Here is a 22,032-nt window from a genome sequence, read left to right on the forward strand (position 1 = left end):
TTTTTCGGTTGACTTGTCATTTCACACATTGTTAAATGTCTTGTCACTAAACCTCGATATCAAACTTACGAGTCATTCGTAAAACCCTACACACAGCCGCGACGTCTGTCTATTACTTGTAAACATTATCATACCAAACATTTCTTCGTTTTTGTGTACCTGATGCAAAGACACAGCTTCGTTTAGGCGTGTCTCACTGTTTTATGCTTCACAGACTAATCGATGTTTCTCGTGGATTTGATGGATACCGGTCAGTGCCATGTCAAGGCCAAACCATTTCAGATCATTTAAAATCATTTCACTCTCACCTACCACGCTCCGATTCGAATCCAGTCGCATCCACAATGCACCAATCCGTCCCGATGCCCCCCAGTTGTTTTTTCGGCCTCATTTCAGTACATGCTCCAGAGTCCCATTTGTTGAATCACCGACTCATGCCTCTGTCATGGTAAATCATTTCACTGTCACGTATCATGTTCCGATACGAATCCAGTCGCATCTACGATGCACCAATTCGTTCCGGCGTGCCCCAGGTATTTTTCGGCCTGATTTTAGTACATGCTCCAGAGTCCCGTTTGTTGTCAGTCGCAGGTTGCGGCGCACCGATTTGTGCCTCTGTCATGGGAAATCATTTCACTGTCGCATATCATGTTCCGATACAAATCCAGTCGCATCTACGATGCACCAATTCGTTCCGGCATACCCCAGGTATTTTTTCGGTCTCATTTCAGTACATGCTCCAGAGTCCCGTTCGTTGTCAGTCGCAATCGCGGCCCGACTGATTCATGCCTCTGTCATGGCAAATTTTTTCACTCATTTCACTGTCCCTTACCGCGCTCCGATTCGAATCCAGTCGCATCCGTGATGCACCGATTCATTCCGGTGTGCCCCAGCTGTTTACGACCTCATTTCACTACATGCTCCAGAGTCAGGATTCATTGTCGGTCACACATGTCGGTTCTCTGATTCATGTCTCTGTCATGGGAAATCATTTCACTGTCACGTATCACGCTCCGATACGAATCCAGTCGCATCATGCACTAATTCGTCTCGGTGCGCCCCAGGTGTTTCAGTCACATTTCAGTACATGCTCCAGAGCATGCACGATTAGCGGTCAGTCGCAACAGCAGCATGATCGATTCGTGTCTCTGTCATGGCAATCAAAATAATTTCACCGCCATGTACCGCGCTCCGTTTCGAATCCAGTTGCATCCGCGATGCACCGATTCGTTACGGTGTGCCCCAGTGCTTTGGCCTCATTTCAGTGCATGCTCCAGAGTCCAGTTCATCATCAGTACCATGACATATATTTCATTAATTTGACTGTCATATACCGTGCCCCGATTCGAATCGGTCGCATCCAAGATGCAACGATTTGTTCCAGTGTGCCCCAGTTGTTTTTGTCCCCAATTGGCACGGTCTCATTTCATAACATGCTCCACAGTTCGACTCGTCACTTGTCGTCTGACACGTCGTTTATCGCAGTCACGGCAAACATTTCACTTATTCATTTCACACACTTGTCACTTGAGTCAAATCCACTCATACCAACAATGCATTGATTCTCACCCATAATTTCAGCATTACAGGTATCATTCGCATGTTGCCTGTCATTCCTCCAAGTCCGACAGTCACTACAGATCGAATCCTTCCTGCTTTGAAGTTCAGCCAAGGGTTTCGATTTGTTCGTTAAAAACCTTCGCCTCACTTTACTCCCCCTGTTAGTCACACAATCCAATGCATGTTGGTTTAGTTTCATACACTTTACGACCGGTTCGTGACCGGTTCGTGTCAATCGTTGCAAGCACACGTTTAAGCACAACTTTGCAATCATGGCAAGGCAAGCAACTTAGCATAATTTTTTGCAATCGTTCTTTTTGCAAGCACATTCTCAGTGGCACACAAACTGGCTACACATCATTTTCAGTGGCACTTAATTGGCCACTTGTCTCCAGTGGCTTTTCATACAAGCCACTTACTGTTTCTTGTCTTTCATCTCTCCCTTAGGACAGTTAAGTTCAGCTTCCGTCCTGCACCAGGTATCGTGTTGCCACACGCAACTGGCTTCTTCTTGTAAGGCTATCACAACTGCCATCTTTAGGGACCTATGAAATCCTCGCACATTGCCCAGTCTAGTCATCCAAGCGGCCATCTATCTGGCCCTTTACGGTTTCTACGGCCTAGCCATTTTATCATTAGTAGCACTGGCAGCCAGGTACTATACAGACACCACCTGACTGTTAAAGACCATTACATCCTTCAGCTTATGGTCTCCAACTCATACACTTCACACATACACCAAAGGGTGTACCAAGAAGCGGCTCCAGTCTCTCTTGAGAATGCTCAATTCTGCGATACGGGTCATACCCCAGGGTCGATCTTTATGTCACGCTTCCTGATCTTCCTCTCACGGACACAGGACCCCTCTCAGATCCTTAATTTAGATGCCACGGCAATAGCAGACCTATCAATGTCGGAAGGTTCCGTTCTGCATGGATTGGCATAGCGATGTTTGTTTATACCATCTACGATGCCCCTGTCACCCCTGGTAGTGACAGATGCTGCAGCCTCCACAGGCTTCGCTGCAATTTTTGGCCACCACTGGTTTACAGGACCATGGTCTCAGGGATACTCCTAAACCTTGCCTTTACCTGGACTTCCTCCCACTTCAAGCTATACCCGGTCATAACAGCTTCTCGACTCTGGGGTCATATCAGGACCGGACAGGCCGTGGCATTCACCACCGACATCTGGGCCGAGGTTGATCTTGTTGATGAAGCCAGATCTGGATCGCTCTCAGTTATGTCCTTCCTGCGCAGGCTGCTGCAGTTATCTTGGCAGCACCAGTTTAATATCCACTGTATGTTCATTCCAGGCTGCCATCTTCTGGGACAGGTCTACTATCTTTACTAGTTCACCATTTGGCCTTCTCCCCAGCCTGCTCATACAAACAGCCATTTACTTAGCCTACTACGGGTTCTGATGGCCTAGCAAGTTCACCTACAGCAATCCTGCATGCCAAGTTCTGCATAGTCGTCACTTGGCTCGCTACCAACATCATTTCATCCTCCACCTTGCAGTGTCTAAAACCCAGCAATCTGGCTCCAGGATAGACGTCCACTTCTATAGAACAAACAATGCCTAATGTCCAGTAACCATACTCGACCACCTACTGTCACTCTTACTGGAACGCTCAAACTCTAGTCCCCTGTTGCCTTTTCTGTGGTAACCCTCAAGTGCCTGCCAGTTTTCCAAACACATGGGGTTCTTCTACACAGCCTACACCTCGACCCCTGTCTGTACCGTGGTCACTCTTTAGTATTGGAGCAGCCTTGGCAGCATCTTAGCATGGGTCCCAGGTCATGTCATTAAGAGACTAAGCAGTTGGAACTCTGCCTACCTCGCCCGGTACATCCCCAGTCCTCGGGTGGAAATGGCACAAGCATTCACCAAACTTGCTCATTAAATTAAGCTAAGACTGATAAAACTACACCCTACCTGAATGTTTTTGCCCCCTTATTTTGGTATACCAACCATCAGATCAGGGCACACTTCAGGTCTATTTCATGTTGTAAGTCTTATGCTAAGTCTATTTGTTCATATCCGTATTGGCCATAGGGCTTCAATCATAAGTAGGAAGGTCAGTATGGTGGCCTGAATTTATGGGAGGAGCCCGGGGGGTATTTAACCAGCCCGCTCGCCTGTAGTCTTTGTCGGTTTCCTGTGCGTGGTACCCACCCTCCCATCCCCTTTTCAGGGCATTTCTCAAAGTCATTCCTCTTCACAAATATTCATTTCTAATCTAGGGTATGCCCCCTTATTTTGGTATACCGACCATCAGACCAGGGCACACTTCAGGTCTATTTCATGTTGTAAGTCTTATGCTAAGTCTATTTGTTCATATCTGTATCGGCCATAGGGCTTCGATCATAAATAAATATATATATATATATATATATATATATATATATATATATATATATTTGCAATATATTGTGCATTAGGAAATTATTGTGCATAGGAAATTAGGATGAGGCCGTAATGCAACTTTATCCTTAATTAATTAATAATCAAATATGGCTCTTTACAAGAGCGAGCAGCCAACTCTGATACTCTTCTTGCAGAAGATATGGCAACCAAAAAAATGTATTTCATTGTCAAAAGGACCAAGGGAATATCTCATATCGGCTCAAAAGGCTGTTTCTGTAAGGGCTAAATTCAAGCCTCAAGTGTTCAGGGGTGACCTAACTGGAGAATTATTCCACGTTACCCCCTGAATAAAACTATGAACCAGAGAGTATGAAGCAATGGTCATTGAAAAAACACAGATAAAGCAGACACCTGGCCTTTGATAGTACTCAAGGCCAGCTTCATTTCTAATCCAACCGGCAGAAATTCAAGGATCCTACCTATGACATATTTCCTGGGGTGCCAACCCCTGGATTCATACCAGGAGACATATACCTTCTAGACTCTATAGTATATGACTCTGGAGGCCGGCTTCCTAGCATTAACCAAAGCAGAAATTGCTAAAGCTGACAGCCCACGGTTTTGAAGTATGTGTTCTCAATAGCCAAACTATTAAATTAAGCGTTTGTAAGGTAGGATGGAATACCGGACCTTGCGAGAGAAGGTCTGGCCATGGCAGTAGGGTCCATGGGTCCCCTACTGCCATATTTACGATCTCTGCATACCAAGATCTACGGAGCCACAAGAATCACCTCCTTCCCTTCCTGCTTGATCCTGCAAAGAAGATGTGAAAGCAGCAGAACAGGAGGGAACACATAGATCAGTGAAAACTGATCCCACAGAAAAACCAAGGCATCTGTTCCGCATGCCATCAGATTCCTTGTCCTTGACACAGCGTTTTGATCTTTTTTTGAACCTGGACACAAACAGATCCACATCCAGAATTCCCCATCTTTGACATATTGACAGAAAGATGTCGCGGCGAAGAGACCATTCTCTCGGGAACAACTGTTGGTGACTCAAGCAGTCCGATAGACAAGGAATGTTGTCTTCTGCCCAAGATAGGATATGATTCACCTCTCTTTGGGTCACAAAACTTCTTGTGCCCCCTTGGTGATTGATATAGGCCACTTTTGTGGCATTGTCGAATTGGATTCTGACAGGACAATTCTGAAATCTGAGCATCCAGGCCAGGCCTGCTGCCCGGATCTCTAGAATATTGATAGAAAAGGTCATTTCTGATTTGGACCATTTTCCTTGGACAGATGCTTCTTCCAGAATTGCTCCCCATCCCAGAAAGATGGCACCTGTTGTTTCCCCCTTCCAGGTAACTGTTAGACAGGATTTTCCTTTTTGAAGATTCTTGGATATCAACCAACTGAGGCTTTGAGCACTTTGGGGGATAAACACATTGGGAAGTCCAGAGCTTGGACCTTCTTGTTCCAAGTTGACAAGATACTGTTTTGCAGCAGTCTTGAATGAAACTGCGTATAAGGAACAGCCTCAAATTAAGCCACCATCTTTCCCAACAATCTCATGCAAAGTTGAATAGAAGGATTCTTCTTTGCTTTGACCAACTGAATCAGTTCCCTTAAGGATTTGATCCTTGCCTGGGGCAAAAACACCCTCTTCTAAGCTGTATCTATGATCAGACCTAAGTACTGTAATCTCCTTGATGGTTTTAAAGAGGATTTCTCTAGGTTGAGAATCCAACCTAGGTATCCCAGGTAGCTGACTGCGGTGACCAAACTTTGGTTTAAGCGGGCTACCGACTGATCTATCAAGAGTAGATCATCTAAGTATGCTAGAATCGTTATACCTTGAGCTCTTAATCTGACTAAAGGAGGAGCCAGGACCTTTGTAAACACTTGAGGTGCAGTAGCTAGACTGAAAGGCAGAGCTACAAACTGAAAATGAAGATCTTCTATCTCGAAGTGTAGATTTTTCTGGTGAGCGGGAAAAATTGGCACATGGAGATAAGCATCCTTGATGTTAATTGACATTAGCAGCTCTCCACCTTGTAGAATGGAGAGCACTGATCGGGCTGACTCCATGCGAAAAGAGCTAAAATGGGTCTGACATCCCCGTTTGGTTTTAGTAACAAGAAAAGGTTTGAATAAAACCTTAATCCTCGCTCTTCAAAGGGGACCACCAATATCACGCTTTGAGACAAGAGATGATCCAAAGCTACAAAGAGAGACTCCATTTTTACTGAATCTTTGTGAATGTTTGGTCTGAGAAAATGAGGAGACGGAAACTCTCAGGAATCTAGTTTGTAACCTAGAGATATTGAGGTAGCCACCCATCTGTCTCAACATTGTTCCTGCCAGATCCTTGAAAACTGCAGAAGTCTTCCCCTGCCACTTGGGCGCCCCCTCATAAGGAGGTTTTAGTATTTCTTTTTGTGGGTTTCCTCCCCTAGGGCTCTTTTGACCCCCGGACTGACCCTGAGGATTACCTCTTGAACTTGATAGTGGAGGCCATTGTGACTGCCTGGAGGCTGATGCTCCTGGCACTGGAGAAGAAGCCTGTTTAAAGAAAAATGCTTAAACTTCTTCTTAACTGGTAAAAGGGAATTCTTTGGATGTACTTATCCAGATAATCCCCAAATAACCTTTCACCGTGAAACAGAAAACTGAGCAAGAGCTTTTCGCATGGTGCTTCGGCTCACTTAGCATAAGCCATAAGGCCTGGAGAATAGATTCTCTCATAGCGTCTACTGTAAAACATAACACCTCTGATATCCCGGCCAAATCTTGGGCCTGCTGATCAGGAATAACCTTGAGTACCTCTATAAACTGGTCCTTTAAGAAAAGAGATACTCCGGTTGCTGCCAGCACAGGCTGAACCACTGAACCTGCCAGCGAAATATAGTTTTTAAAAAAGGAATTCCAACTTTTTATCTGTTGGATCCTTCAGCATTTGAGCATTGTCTACTGGACAAGTCAGGTTTTTGTTCACTAAGGATATAGCAGCGTCAATTGCTGGAATCCCCCATTTCTTGTTAAGCTCTTCCTCCATAGGATAAAGTGTTGAAACCTTTTTTGGAGGAAAAAACTGTTTATCTGGGTGCTCCCACTCAGAATACATAAGCTTTTTTAGTAATGAATGAATAGGAAAATCATGAATAGTTTGGGGAGGCTTTAGTGAACACAACCCAGAAGTGGGCTCATAGACTGACTCTGCTGCTGGTAGCAAAAATGTGGAGCGGACCAACTCAGTGAGAAATTGTACCAACAACCTTTCTTGTAAACCTGATCCTTCCATTTTAAGCTCTTTGGAAGGGGTCACTAGCCTCCTCCTGGTACCCTGAGATAAATTTGTCATGTCTCACCCCCTGTTTCTCAGTTTGAGGGTCCTGAGTAATGGACAGGGGCCTGTTACACTTAGTCCAACTCTGGGATGCAATTAAAGCATCAGTCTTTTGCTCCAAGCCTAAAATGGTTGTGGAAAAAACCTCCATAGTAATATATACAGGATCTGCAGTGTTAAAAGCAGCTGCAACACCCAATGTCCCTGATGGCTCACTCTGACCAGCCATAACACTTTCAGGGAAGGATGCCATCTTTTTGAGATGGTTTTAGGCTCTTTGTGGCTGTAGAAGTCTTTCTAGTGCCCTTTTTTGAGGTGCTATTACCCCTCCTTCTGACCATAGCCGGATGCACAAAGCAGAGGTACTACCAGATGGAATGCATCCACTGCTTGAGCATTAGTCCAGCCCTGCCGCTGCTATTAATGCTCAGCCTGATGCAATAGTAAATGTGCCTCGGGGAAACCCACAATCCTGGACCTGTAATAGTACCACCGCCAGTAAAACTTTCTGGCCTTAATACCAAAAGTACTGGATCCCAGGGTCCAGCTCTCTAAAAAGAGAAGCTTTTAAAGGCAAAATCTAGTTTCTTCAGACACAAGGCCTGGGTACCATTCAATTCGGCCAAAGAGACACTTTGAATGGATCCAGCTGCATGGCTAGCCCCAGCAAGGATTGCTTCAGTGGAGCTCAGCACAGCACATCTTTACTTGTGACCAACACCTTAGACACTGACGAAAAAACTGAGGTACTCCCAGTAGTGAGAGGGGTTATATAGGGAGTGGACTTTTTGTCTTAGGGCGTGCCAGTGTCCATCACCTGAAGGTGGCCTATAACCCACATAGTAACTACTATGGCTCTGGGTCCCGTGATGTACAATAAAAAATGTAAAAAAAATTTTTTTTACAGAAAGTTGTCACTAAATTACATAGTTACATAGTTACATGGTAGGTGAGGTTGAAAAATGACACAAGTCCATCAAGTCCAACCTATGTGTGTAATTATATGTCAGTATTACACTGTATATCCCTGTATGTCAGGGATATGCAATTAGCGGACCTCCAGCTGTTGCAGAACTACAAGTTCCATGAGGCATAATAAGACTCTGACAGCCACAAGCATGACACCAAGAGGCAGAGGCATGATGGGATGTGCAACAGCTGGAGGTCCGCTAATTGCATATCCCTGCTGTATGTTGTAGTTGTTCAGGTGCTTATCTAACGCGGCCACATGTCTTATTAAACTCCCTTCCGTGGAAACGTTTTATCCCTATTGTGGGGTCAGCAGTATGGTATTTGTAAATTGAAATCATATCCCCTCTCAAGCATCTCTTCTCCAGAGAGAATAAGTTCAGGGCTCGCAAACCTTTCTTCATAAGTAATGTCCTCCAGTTCCTTTATTCGTTTTTTTGCCCTTCTCTGTACTCTCTCTATTTCCAGTACATCCTTCCTGAGGACTTGTGCCCAGAACTGGACAGCATACTCCAAGTGAGGCAGGACGGGTCTTGTAAGGTGGGAGAATTATTGCTTTATCTCTTGAGTTAAACCCCTTTTTAATGCATGCCAATATTCTGTTTGCTTTGTTAGCAGCAGCTTGGCATTGCATGCCATTGCTAAGCCTATCATCTATGAGGACCCCCAGGTCCTTTTCTATCCTTGATTCCCCCAGAGATTCTTTCCCCAGTGAGTAGATTTTATTCATATTTTTGCCACCCAAATGCATTATTTTAAATTTTTCTACATTAAACCTAATTTTCCATGTAGTTGCCCATTCCATTAATTTGTTCAAATCTACTTGCAAGGTTTTAACATCCTGTAGAGACGTCAGATACACCACGTCTACGGGCCTTCCTTTATCTAGATGGCAACTCAGCTCCTCATAGAAGGTTAATAGATTGGTTTTTGCAAGAACCATTCCATGCTGATTACTGCTAAAGATACCGTTTTCATTACTAAAATCTTGTATATAGTCCCTTATCAGCCCCTCCAAGAGCTTTCATACTATTGATGTTATGCCGCGTACACACGGGCAGACTGTCCGCTCGTGTGTGGGCTTCAGCGGACTTTTTCAGCGTGCAGTCTGGCGTACTAAGTATTTCGGATTTTTCGAAATTCTGTCCGTCGTACTTTGGTTTCAGCGGACAATCCGCTCGTCAGTAGGCTAGTTCGACGGACTAAGAATGGCGCATGCCCAGAAAGGATTTACACGGCGGAAGGGTGCTTTGCTGTGTATTGGACTTCCTATTTCTAGTCCCGTCGTACGTGCTGTACACGTCATCGCGCAAGCTTTCGACGGACTGTTTGGGTATCCGTGTGTGGTCAAGTCCGTTCAGTCGAAAGTACGACGGACTGTCCGTCGGATTGTATGACGAACTAAGTACACCATACAGTCCGCCCGTGTGTACGCGGCATTAGGCTAACTGGTCTGTAATTCCCAGGGATGTATTTTGACCCTTTTTTAAATATTGGTGCTACATTGGCTTTTCTCCAATCAGCTGGTACCATTCCAGTCAGTAGACTGTCAGTAAAAATTAGGAACAATTGTTTGGCAATTCGTTGACTGAGTTCCCTAAGGACCCTCGGGTGCAAGCCATAAATTATATATTGCTCACACTTGCCATGGGCATATGTGGAATTATACCCCAAAATACATTTTGATGCTTTTCCTGAGTATGGAGATACCACATGTGAGAGACTTTTTGGCAGTCTAGCCGCATACAGAACCCCAATATCCAATAAGCACTTTCAGGCTTTTAAAGGGCGTTATTTCCCCATTACACTTCCTGGCTACCTATCACAGCTTCGGAGGCCCTGAAATGTCAAGATAGCATAAAACCCTCAAAAATGACCCCAAGGTATTTGCTAAGAGGCATGGTTAGTATTTTGCAGATATCATTCGTTGGCACAATTTTTGAAAAATGAAAATGTATTTTTTATTTTCTCTTATATATCTGCAACATACTCATAGACATACTTGGGGTGTCTACTTTTCAAAAAGGGGTCCTATCTTGGCATTTCAGGGCTTCCAAACAGACCCAACCTGAGCATATTAGAGACCCCTTCTCTTCCCAGTCGTCCGGGGATCTGGAGGCAGAGCAGCAGGGTCAGTCCTTATAACTGCCCCCATCACCTGGAAAATCTAGGGGCACACATGAGCCTGCAGACTCCCCAATGTCCTCCATGGATAGAAATATGGCAGAGATGGCAGACTTAATGTTTAGCCAACCAAGCCCTGATAAAGATCTGCCTGCACCTCAATCAACACCCTATGCAGGGGATGCAGTGCTGCTAGCTTGTTTCATTGCAATTCTGCAGCAAGAACTTTCTAAAGCCTGTGCCATTTATCACCAAAGACCTCAAACGTGATATCCAGATCAGATGTGATATAATTAAATTCAAAGTGGACAGTGCGGTTGCAAGGGTTAACCAGAACTCCACCATGATCTCAGATCTCCAGGGCAGACTGGAGGAGGCTTATACAAAAATTGAAGATTTGGAAAACCGGCCTTGCCAGTACAATGTGCGCATAAGGGGATTTCCAGAAACCCATACTGATTTGGAAGGGGCCATTCGGGAGTTGATGAAAGAACTGATTCCTGACATAATCCTGCATCAAACGGAATTTAATAGAATTCATCACACCTTGACTGCCCCCAGGTCAGATGGCTTGCCACGCAAAATAATAGTTAAGCTACACTATTATTGCATAAAGGAGAAGTTGATGTTTGCGGCCAGAAACAGACAGGACCTGTCCCTGTTTGGTGCATCTATTCAGCTTTTCACAGATCTAGCCCCATCTATGGTACAAAAACTGATAAATATAAAGCCTTTACTACAGCAGCTAATGAACCGACAGATAAAGTATTGGTGGGCATTTTCATTTAAACTGCCATTTAGGTACAATTTTAATTCCCACTCCTTTTCTACATGTCAAGATGGAGAAGATTTTCTAGTAGAATTAGGGATTATCTCACGTAAATCCCAGACCGCCTCATCTTCCTACCAACCGCATTGCCCTTTTTGACCACCGTGGCAGGACCAAAGAACATCGTTGGCCAGGAGATCTTCCCCAATCACCTGATTTCAGGATGACTCTACTTCCCCCCTAAATAGGGATGACACCGTTGTTCTAGTAGGGCTGGATATGACCTGTTGCTGACAGTGGATTTGCCACTGTCATACCCGTTTGACATTTCCTGTTCAGTTAATGGTTGCACATTGCTAAAAAAAATTTATTACTTTAACCTCAAACAGCCTTAATGCTAGTTGGCTGCAATGTGATACTGATTCCTGTCTCCTCCACGGTCAGTCATAGGACCCCCTTATGACCATATTCCTAAGCAAAGAAAGTTGGGATAGCACCAGTCTGCTCTTGGCTTCTAGGCCATAGGAAGAGGGGATCTGTTCAGTAAAATAGAGCTCCAAAAGTTAAATTGGTTAAAAAATAGTTTCTGTTATTTTCTGATCTGTGGGCTGGGGTACACACACATGCCCCTTTCGTGAGACTACCCTCCTTGGAAGATGATGGTAACCTCACGCTTTGTTTCCCGGACATTGCTTCTGGGTAGGGTTTCAACCCACAATTATGGATTCTACTTGATGTTTATTAGGCTTTGTACAATAGGCCTCTGGCCACTGTTCTACTCCCGTTTTTACTTATTTACTTTTCTCTCTTACCCTTTTTCCCATCCCAACTCCGGATTCTGACTCTGGCCTTACGGTCTTGTTTTGGATCATAATGGGAAATATGGAACCTGACTCGGAGATTCTACCTCTCAATTTCATGGATCAAGGTGAGTGTACTCTGCCCTACCACAATGACTAAGGTTTATTCCACTAAATACTCCATAATTACCCATAATGTATACGGATTTAACTCCCCTGTCAAAAGAACTAAAGCCTTCCAATACTATCACTCACAGAGAGCTGATGTCCTTGTCAGAAAACTCACACAGCAAGCACCTGTCCCCGTGCAACATTTGCCAACCCTTATTCCGCTAATGCCAATGCTCATGCACAGAACCTTAGTCAAAGACAAATGAGATCCAGAGCGGGTATTCACAATTCCTCCTTGTACAGTTCCTCCGTGTGGACGTGCACATGCGCTAATGAGCATGCTAATGTGTACATGTGCATGCATACACATGCGCACACGCACTCACGCTGCCACAAATCCTGGCGCATGGCAACCATATATAAATAGAGAATCTGCCTAGCATCAGTGCTGGGTCATCTTCAGCTTGTCCCTGTGTTCCTGTTACTACTCTGCCTGATTGACCTTGTTCCTGAAAGCCCGGCTTTCCTTTGACCATTCTCTTGGACTTTCCCTGCCTGCTGAATCTGCCTCTGCCTGCAATACTGACCTTGGCTTGGACTTATGATTACGGCTCTGCCTTCTGATTGTGTACCCTGCTACCAGCCAGTTGCCAACCTCTACCTGTTCCTGACTACGGTTTTGCCTTCTGATTCTGTACCTTGCTGCCAGCCTGTTGCTGACTACTGCCTGTTCCTGCTTCTGCAGTTTATCCTGATCTGGCTCCCGCTGAACAAGTCTGGTGATCAGCTTCCACATCTCCTCAGCAGAGGTTCCTGTATCCAAGTTCCAGCCTTCTGCCTGCAGGTACCTGCACCCTTTCATTGGCCTTGCACTCCCCTTTCCCACCATCAGGGATGCTTGGACCGTAACCATGCAAGAGGCCACCCTCGTCATTTCGCGCTCCACTGTAAGGTATATGACAGTCCTATTATTACAGGAAACTCACTTTTCTAAGACCTCAACCCCTAGATATCTCAGTGATAGATATCCACAATATTATTTGCACTCTAGCTTGGAGAAAAAAGTGGGGGTGGCAGTCTGTTTCTCTAAAAAGATGCCTTTCACCCCCATCAATATAGTTAAAGATAAGATTGGTGATATCTCATGGCAGTGGGTCACCTTCATGACCAACTGGTCTCATTCATTTCTTATTATGCCCCAAACTCTGGACAGATGGAGTTTTTTAGCAAGATGTTGGAGGTGTTAACACCTAAGGTACAGGGACAGGTAGTTCTGGGTGGCGATAGCAATATTCCGTTAGAACAGATCCTGGATAAATCTGACCCTACCAAGGTGATTCTAAAATGAATACCCAAAAGCAACAGCCATGTGGCACGTCTGCTACATTTTTACGATTTAATAGATACCTGGTGAGAGGCCAACCCCTCCACTCAAGATTACACACACTTTTTGCAGGTGCACCGTACATACTCTCGCATAGACCACTTTTTTGTACATACTTCATAGCTATCATATATAACATCGGTGAACATTTTGTCCGTCCCCTGGTAGGATCGTTCTCCGATAAATCTTTTGGAGAACGATTTTTGGTTTAGTCCAAAATTCTTTGGACTGAACCACACCCCTCTCCATGGTGCTTTAATGTCACCTTATTAAATGACCCCATGGTATACGCTGAAATTGAGACAGAATTACTTGTTTTTTTGTGATAACTTGTCCTCGGATGTATCTCCTGCTATAAATTGGGTGACCCATAAGGCCACCATTTGGGGTAAACCTATCCAGCTAGTGGCCTGGGCCAAACGAGCTCAGAAACAGACAATCAAACAACTGAAAGGTTGACCTGGAAAGTCTTATGAACGAGCAGCGCATGGCCCCTCAAGTAAATATTGAACATAGGATTGATGTGGCTAGGCTAGCATTGAATTTAGGTCTGACTACCCAAGCTGAAAAACACATTTGCTGTTCGAGACATAAATACTACATGATGGGAGACAAACCTACCATGATGCTGGCTAGGAAATTGGTACCCCAGGTGCATATACCTACTTTACCCAAATTATGACTGTCTACAGGACACCCACCCCAAAACCCTCAACTGATCAATTCTATAAATTCTATTCTAAGTTATACAGCACGCCTGATCTTGCAAGCAAAGGTAGATTAGTTTTCACTGCACCATTTTACACAAACTCATGTCGAACTTATGGATAAGAAATTTACGGAATCTGAGATTAGAATGGCCATAAAAACTGTACATCAATTTTAAGGCCCGAATGGCTTCTCTGGCCAATTTTTACAGGAAGTATCAGGAGATCCTGATTCCCCATCTGTGCTCCTATTTTAATTACCTCATATGGGGTAATAGCATCCCAAAACATGAAAACATGGCACACATTCACGTTATAACGAAACCGGGTAACAGGGATTCTTCTAACTACCGTCCAATTTCCTTAAAGTGGTTGTAAACCCTTACAAACCACTTTGACCTACAGGTAAGCCTAGATTAAGGCTTACCTGTAGGTCCAAGAAATATCTCCTAAACCTATATGGTTTAGGAGATAATTTGCCCGAAAACAGGCACCGCTGTCTACGGCACATGCGCCGTAGACAGCGGCGCGCAGGCGCACTGAGCGCGGCATTCTCAGCGACGGAGCTGCCGCACGTGTCGGCTCCCGTGCGCATTGCGCGGGAGTGACGTCATCGTGGCTTCACCTAATGACAGCGGCGGAGCTGCGAGACCCCACCAAGAAGATGGATGTGGCGGACTACAGGGGACAGCGGCGACTTCGCTGGCTCCTGTGTCAGGTAAGTGACACATAATGGACTACTATGCGATGCATAGTAGTCCATTATGCTTTGCCTTTGCAGGGAATGAAAGAGGAAGTAAACTCATCAGGATTTACTTCCTCTTTAATAGATGTGGACTTAAAGATAATGACAAAGGTGCTAGCCCTAAGATTAAATTCTTTCCTTCTACAATATATGCATCTAGATCAGGCGGGTTTTGTCCCTAATCTCCAGGCATCAGACTAGACCAGAATTATAGATATTAGCTCAGCCATTCATTCTGATTGGGATCGCAAGGGATCTAGACAGGGCATGCTGCTTTTTTTTGTATATCCATAAACCTTTTGTCTCCCTTTTGTCTCCCAATCCTGGGACTATTTATTTCATGTTTTATCTCGCTTTGGGTTTGGTCAAAATATTTTAGCTCCCCTCTCCAAATTTTTTTAGCTCTCCACACCTACATGCGTCCTTAATGCTTGAAAGGATATTCAACATGATCCCTCGCCATCCGTAGGGGAGTAGAATGCTGGGATAATGTATACTATTCACAGATGACATTTTGATGGTTATGTCATCACCCATTACCTCCCTCCCCAACCTATATGCAATACTTCAACCCTTTTCAAGAATCTCGGGTCTTACAATCAATCATGACAAATCTAGGGCACTGAATATCTCTTTACAGAGTAACACTCAAAAAGCCCTTGAACAATCTTACAAATTTCATTTGGAACCAGAGGCTCTTCCTTACCTAGGTGTTCATTTGATGCTTTCTTTACATACCTTATAGCCCTACAATTATCAAACGTATAGACGTTTGACAGCAGGCCTAGCCAGATGGCAACTTCATCGTGGTTCGGCAGATTACATTTTGGTAAAAATGAATGTTCTTCCAATAATTTTATATTTCTTTTGCACTGTAATAGTGGCACTTGTTAGATCTGATCTGATGGTATTTCAAAAGAGGTTTCTTCAGTTTATATGAGGGGACAAGAGGCCCAGGATGAATAAGCGCACACTGTTTACCCAAAAACAGAAAGGAGTCCTAGCAGCCCCATGCATTGTGAATGTTGATCCATTAGCTCCTCTCTTGCAAAATAAGGATTTCACCCCTGGCCACACCCCCCTAGCTTTTGAATGGTGGTCTAACAACAGTTTCATGCGGATTGCAGACCTTTGTGATATATAAAGGTATGCTATCCAAAAGACTGCTGATAGAAAAACAGAAACTACCGGAATCTGAACACTTTAGATATACTCAAATACACCATTATTTACTAGACATGTGCGGTGCAAAATATTTTGCTGCGGAATTTCGTTTTTGTCCGAAAAATACATTTATTTAGTTACTCCTGAAATTTGTTTTTATTTATTTCATTTTTCGTTCAAAAATAGCTTTTGTCCGAAAATCCACATGAATTACGGTCGAATCTGTCTTTGAAGGCTTATGGTGTCTGTCGAATGTATAAAGAAGATTCGACGGAGCTGCTAAACTCTATATAGCCTATAGGCAGATCATTTGACTCCGGAAATGTACGATTGCAGCGTCTTACAGTTTCGATGCTCTGCCGAATATTATTATAAATGTGTGTGTTTTTCGTTGCTTTGTCGAATCGTTCATGTTGAATGAATGGTATAAGTCTCACAGTGTCAGGTGTCAGATAGTGAGTGACTGATAATAACGAATATGGCGGCAACCCATTGTGAGAGCGACATGGAGGCATTGGAGGACATTTCTGGACCATCTACAAGTGTTTCTGTATATATATTATATACTCGTTCAAACAGAAACTGGTGGACTGGTGATAGCGATCACTGATCAGACAGGTAACAAGATTCTATAATAATAAATCCCCCCCACAACACAGGCAGCCTCTAAGGCTATCACAACAGCACTAGCAGCAACACTAGTATCACTATAAGGTTCTCATACTAACACAATATCAGCAGATTATTAGGAAAAAGCTTAGTTGAACTGTAGCTTGCTTCACTATTGTTCTGCTGCTGTGCTTATGCTTAATAATAATTTGGGCTCTCTGACAAGTGACAATTCAAACAGACCAGCTAAGATTGACTGCCTTCTGAAATGATTCAGTGTGTGTGTCTCTCTCTGCTAGCAATCGTAAGTGAAAGTAAGTTGGCTGTATGTGTGTACTTAGTTCTAGCTATTGTACTGCTCATCCTCTTTGGTTACAATCAACCAATAACATTCATCATCATCATTATTTTTATTTTACTTCCCCCACCCAATTCCAGAATCTTTTCTCTCTGTCAAATCCTTTCTCTCTATGTCAAATCTTTTCTCTCTGTCGAATCTTTTCTCTGTATAATCTTGGACTAATAGAGGTAAGGTTAGGCACATTTGACCACAGGTTCAATAGACACAGATTGTTATTGTCAGAGTCACGTCGAATCTCCTATTCTATATGGAACTGTTGTTACAACGAAAATGAAAATAAAGCATTTATTTATGTCGGATCTTTCGTTTTTCGGATTCTGCGCTTTAGTTATCATTTGTCAAAACAAAAATGAAAATACCTGAAATTCGGACGAAAATGCATTTGGACGAAAATAAACACACATGTCTATTATTTACAACCCTGATCATCCAAAAGTGATCTTGCAAGTATGCCACCTATGGAAAACATGTGTCGTCAATATGATAAAAAGATCATATATCTGCAATATATACTATTCTAACGTATACCTCAGTAAAATTGAAGTATATGGCCAGATGGGAACAGGATATCTAGAAACCCTGAAACTCGAGGAATGTCACTCTAGCGTTAGCGCTAGCAACATTAAGATCACTTATCATCACTTCTATTGGAGAAGCAAATTATAAGGTATTACTGAGGTAATATTTGGTACTGGCCAGATTGACCACTTTTATTCCAGGGTTTCCTCTAAGTGTTTTTGGGGCTGTGGTCAGGAAGGGACGGCCTACCACATATGGTGGCAATGCCCCAATGTACGGAGGTTTTGGATCAGAGTTTACAATTTAATTTATACTCTCATCCAAATTTACCTGACTAAGTCCACAAAACACGCACTACTGGCTTGCAAGGTAGAAGAAGCCTCCAAAACTTAGAGACAGCTCCTCACATTCATATTTCTATCCGCTAAAATCACAATAGCCAGGAACTGGAAGTCGGTAGCTATACCATTTGACCAAATCAAACATAAACTTTCTTGGCTCATGTTAAATGAAAGTCTGATGGCAATCTTACAGGATAAATTGAAACTGTTTAAAAAGGTATGGGGTTCCTGGATCAGATATCTGATTAATGATCCCTCGACAGATGCTGACTAGGTTTCCTCCTGATTGACATGGATCAGAGAGCGGTGCCCTTTCCCTTCCCCCCTCTCTCCCCTCGTACTCTTTTCACCTCTCATACTTTTTGATTTCCTTTTCTCTTTTTGTTTTCTCTCTACCCTTCTTGTTCTCTTCTTCTTGGATTTTGGTATTGCAGGGCCTGGACTGTGTCTTTCCACGTTCTGGAGAATGGAATGTCTTCAGCTACCTGCAGGGGGGACGCACATCCCTTGACGTGGAGGGTGTACTCTGGGACCCATTTAACTGAGTCGATACCATGATATAGGATACTATTGAGATGTTTAAGACTTGCAGTCTGCCTTACAGCTTGCTTTGAAGATTAACACTCCAGATTGCAGTTCATGAATCGTTATTACTAAAGATTACGATTTCTTGTCTCTAATGCATAAGAAGCAAGTTGTCTTAGGGAGCATGACCTATTTCCACGCGGAATGTGGTAACATGTTCCTCCTAGAGTACTTAAGCAATTACACAGTTCTTTTGCAATTACCAGTTAAAGTACCACAGTGCCAAATAGCAAATAATGCTCTGGTCAGCAAGGGGGTAAAACCTTCCAGAGGTTAAGTGGTTAAGAACTGTCAGATGGTGGAGCCTTCGGCTGGAGTGCACCATATTTTTTCTTTTTTTTCGGGTGTCGTGATTGATGATATATTTACATCATGGGACTTTTTTTTTTTCTTTTAAATAAAGGACTTGTCAAAAACTGCCTACTGTCATGTTTTACACTACACTTTTTTTTTGGTGAATGAGTAGGGCCCTCCTGGTTAAAGCCCCCTTGCTCCAAACCCCCTTGTGTTGAGGCATGTAGCCTGGTATGGTTAAGGAGGGGGGGCACTCGCTTGTCCCATCCCTTTCCTGACCTGCCGGGCTACATGCTCGGATCAGGGTCTGGTGTGGCTTTTGGGTGGGCCCTAACACCATTTTTTTTTATTTGGCATGGGGTTCCTCTTAGAATCCATACCAGACTGGAAGGGCCTGGTTTGGATTGGGGAGAGCCCACAAGATTTTATTATTGCAGGTAACTTTTTACATTTTCTTGTCAGTGGGGAATACCGCTGACAGCTGATGACTCATCAGTTGTTAAGGACGCAGTGGCTGGCTTCTTGGCCTGCTCCTTAACAATCAGCTATTTACAGTTTGCAAAAGGCATGTAAAACGCATCAAAAATGCAACACTTGCATTTTTGGTGCGGGTCCATTGAAGTCTGTTACACACAACACTCAATATTCTGCAGGGAAAAAAGTACTTGACCCTTTCCAAAAACGCACCGGCTGAAAAACGCATAGAAGTGAATGTGTACCATAGGAAACCATGTTAAATGGACTGTAGTGTGTTTGATGCAAACTTCAAATTGCACTAAAAAACACATATGTCTGAATCTAGTGTAAAGTTTTTTGTATGGCTCACAATTACAAAATGTTGCAGATAAAAATGAAAGAAGTAACATTACATTATAATAAAGTTGAATCCCTTAACCACTTAAGCCCCGGACCAATTTGCAGCCAAAGGACCATGCCCCTTTTTGTGATTCGGCACAGCGTCGCTTCAACTGACAATTGCGCGGTCGTGCGACGTGGCTCCCAAACAAAATTGGTGTACTTTTTTCCCACAAATAGAGCTTTCTTTTGGTGGTATTTGATCACCTCTGCGTTTTTTATTTTTTTGCGCTATAAACAAAAATAGAGCGACAATTTTGAAAAAAATTCAATATTTGTTACTTTTTGCTATAATAAATATCCCCCAAAAATATATAAAAAAACATTTTTTTTCCTCAGTTTAGGCCGATACGTATTCTTCTACATATTTTCGGTAAAAAAAATCATAATTAGCGATTATTGATTGGTTTGCGCAAAAGTTATAGCGTTTACAAAATAGGAGATAGTTTTATAGCATTTCTATTAATATTTTTTTTCTTTACTAGTAATGGCGGCGATCAGCGATTTTTATTGTGACTGCGACATTATGGCAGACACATCAGACATTTTTTACACATTTTTGGGACCATTGTCATTTATATAGCAATCAGTGCTATTTAAATGCACTGATTCCTCGGTAAATGACACTGGCAGTGAAGGAGTTAACCCCTAGGGGGCAGTGTAGGGTTTATGTGTTTTTTTATTTTAGGGGGCGTGGCCTGGCATCTGACGTCACTGATCATCTTTCCCTATAAAAGGGAACAGACGATCGGTGACAGCCACACTAGGAAGCACAGGGAGAGGTTTGTTTACACAGACCTCTCATCGTTCTTCAGCTCTGTGACCCGATTGCAGGACACCAGCGGGGATCGGGTCCACTGGTCCTGCGGCCACGGTCACAGAGCTCAGGAACGGGTCAGGAGAGCGCCGGCGGCAGCTGGGCACCTAAAGAGCCAGGTACAGGTACGTGATTGTGCCCAGCCGTGCCATTCAGCCAACGTATATCAGTATGAGGCAGTCCTTAAGTGGTTAAGGGACCATGTGCTTCTTGTAATTGGTTCCATTTTGATCTGTAACCGTTCCACTCTGTTCTGGCTGTAGCTCAACCCCAAACTAAAGCCCAATTTGTGGAAGAATAATTTGTATAAATAACTAACTAATCTGATATGGTTAGTTAGTAAACATAAAACGTGAAAAGAAACTAAGCAATCACACTCTTATATCATAAATTATATATCATACATCACCATAGTGAATCAACAAATAAATAAATAAATACATCTTCATTTATAAAAAAATATATACAAATTGTAAAGTCCATGTATAGATCCCACACATGAATACTGTTCTCAGTGAGTATAGGAAAGGTTCCTCTCCACCCGCATGCAGACACACAATGCACACACCAGACTTAAAGCGGAGGTCCACCCTAAAGTGGACCTTCTGCTCATCAGAACCCTCCCCCCCTCCGGAGCCACAATTGGCACCTTTCAGGGGGGAGGGGGTGCAGATACCTGTACAGTACAGGTATCTGCACCCACTTCCGGGATAGCTCTCTGCGGAAAGGGGCGTAGATTACGCCCCTTTCCGCAAGTGTCCGCCCCTTTCCGCAAGTGCCCCGCTGCCTGCTGGGAAACAAACAGATCCCAGAGGCAGCGGGGACCGTCCTTATTGTGCAGCGTGACTTGCGCATGCGCAGTAGGGAACCGGGAAATGAAGCCGAAAGGCTCTATTTCCTGATACCCATACCCAAGATGGCGGTGGCAGCACCCGAGAGATGATCTAGAGATCGGCTTTGGGTGCCGACATCGCGGGCGCGCTGGACAGGTAAGTGTCACTATTTTAAAAGTCAGCAGCTGCAGTATTTGTAGCTGCTGGCTTTTTTTTAAAAAAAAAACGCGGAGTCCCAGCGGACTCCCGCTTTAATTGACCCCTATTACAGGGAGTCAAATTAGCATATGGGAAAATCCAAGATGTCATACATGAGGTCACAGGAATGAATCCAAACCACTGCTGTCATCCATTCAATATATATATATATATATATATATATATATATATATATATATATAGCATATTCAAAGCTGCAGTGTTGCCATATAGAGAGGGAGAGGAAAGGATACTCTCTTGGTGCAGTAATTCAAATCATTTATTTAAAAAAGAAGGTTGTATTGCACTTACATCAAAGAAGACAGGGATCAGCATGCATTGTATCATCGGTTAGCGATCCACCTGCGTTCAAGCTGACCGGAAATTACGTATCTCAAACACCACCCAATGCTATTTTGTCAGCCTATGTCTGATGTATTCAGGGGTTTCTTGTGAACATAGGCTGAGCAAACTGTCGCAGAACAGTTAGTACAATTTGCTTGAGGTGTAGGAAGTCATAAAAACTATTTTGCCAGTCAGCATAGCCTATGTTTATTAGCACCTAG

At 43.5% G+C, this 22,032-nt stretch overlaps 1 protein-coding gene across 4 annotated transcripts in view; it reads right to left on the reverse strand.

The window, feature by feature from the left end:
* The window catches only part of CDHR1 (cadherin related family member 1), a 265,262-nt gene that overhangs the window by 237,608 nt on the left and 5,622 nt on the right, over positions 1-22,032 (reverse strand). The window lies entirely within an intron of this gene.

Source organism: Lithobates pipiens, unplaced genomic scaffold (genome assembly GCF_037356315.1).
Source record: "Lithobates pipiens isolate NorthernLeopardFrog02 unplaced genomic scaffold, aLitPip1_a1.2 Scaffold_25, whole genome shotgun sequence".
NCBI classification, from domain to species: Eukaryota; Metazoa; Chordata; class Amphibia; order Anura; family Ranidae; genus Lithobates; species Lithobates pipiens.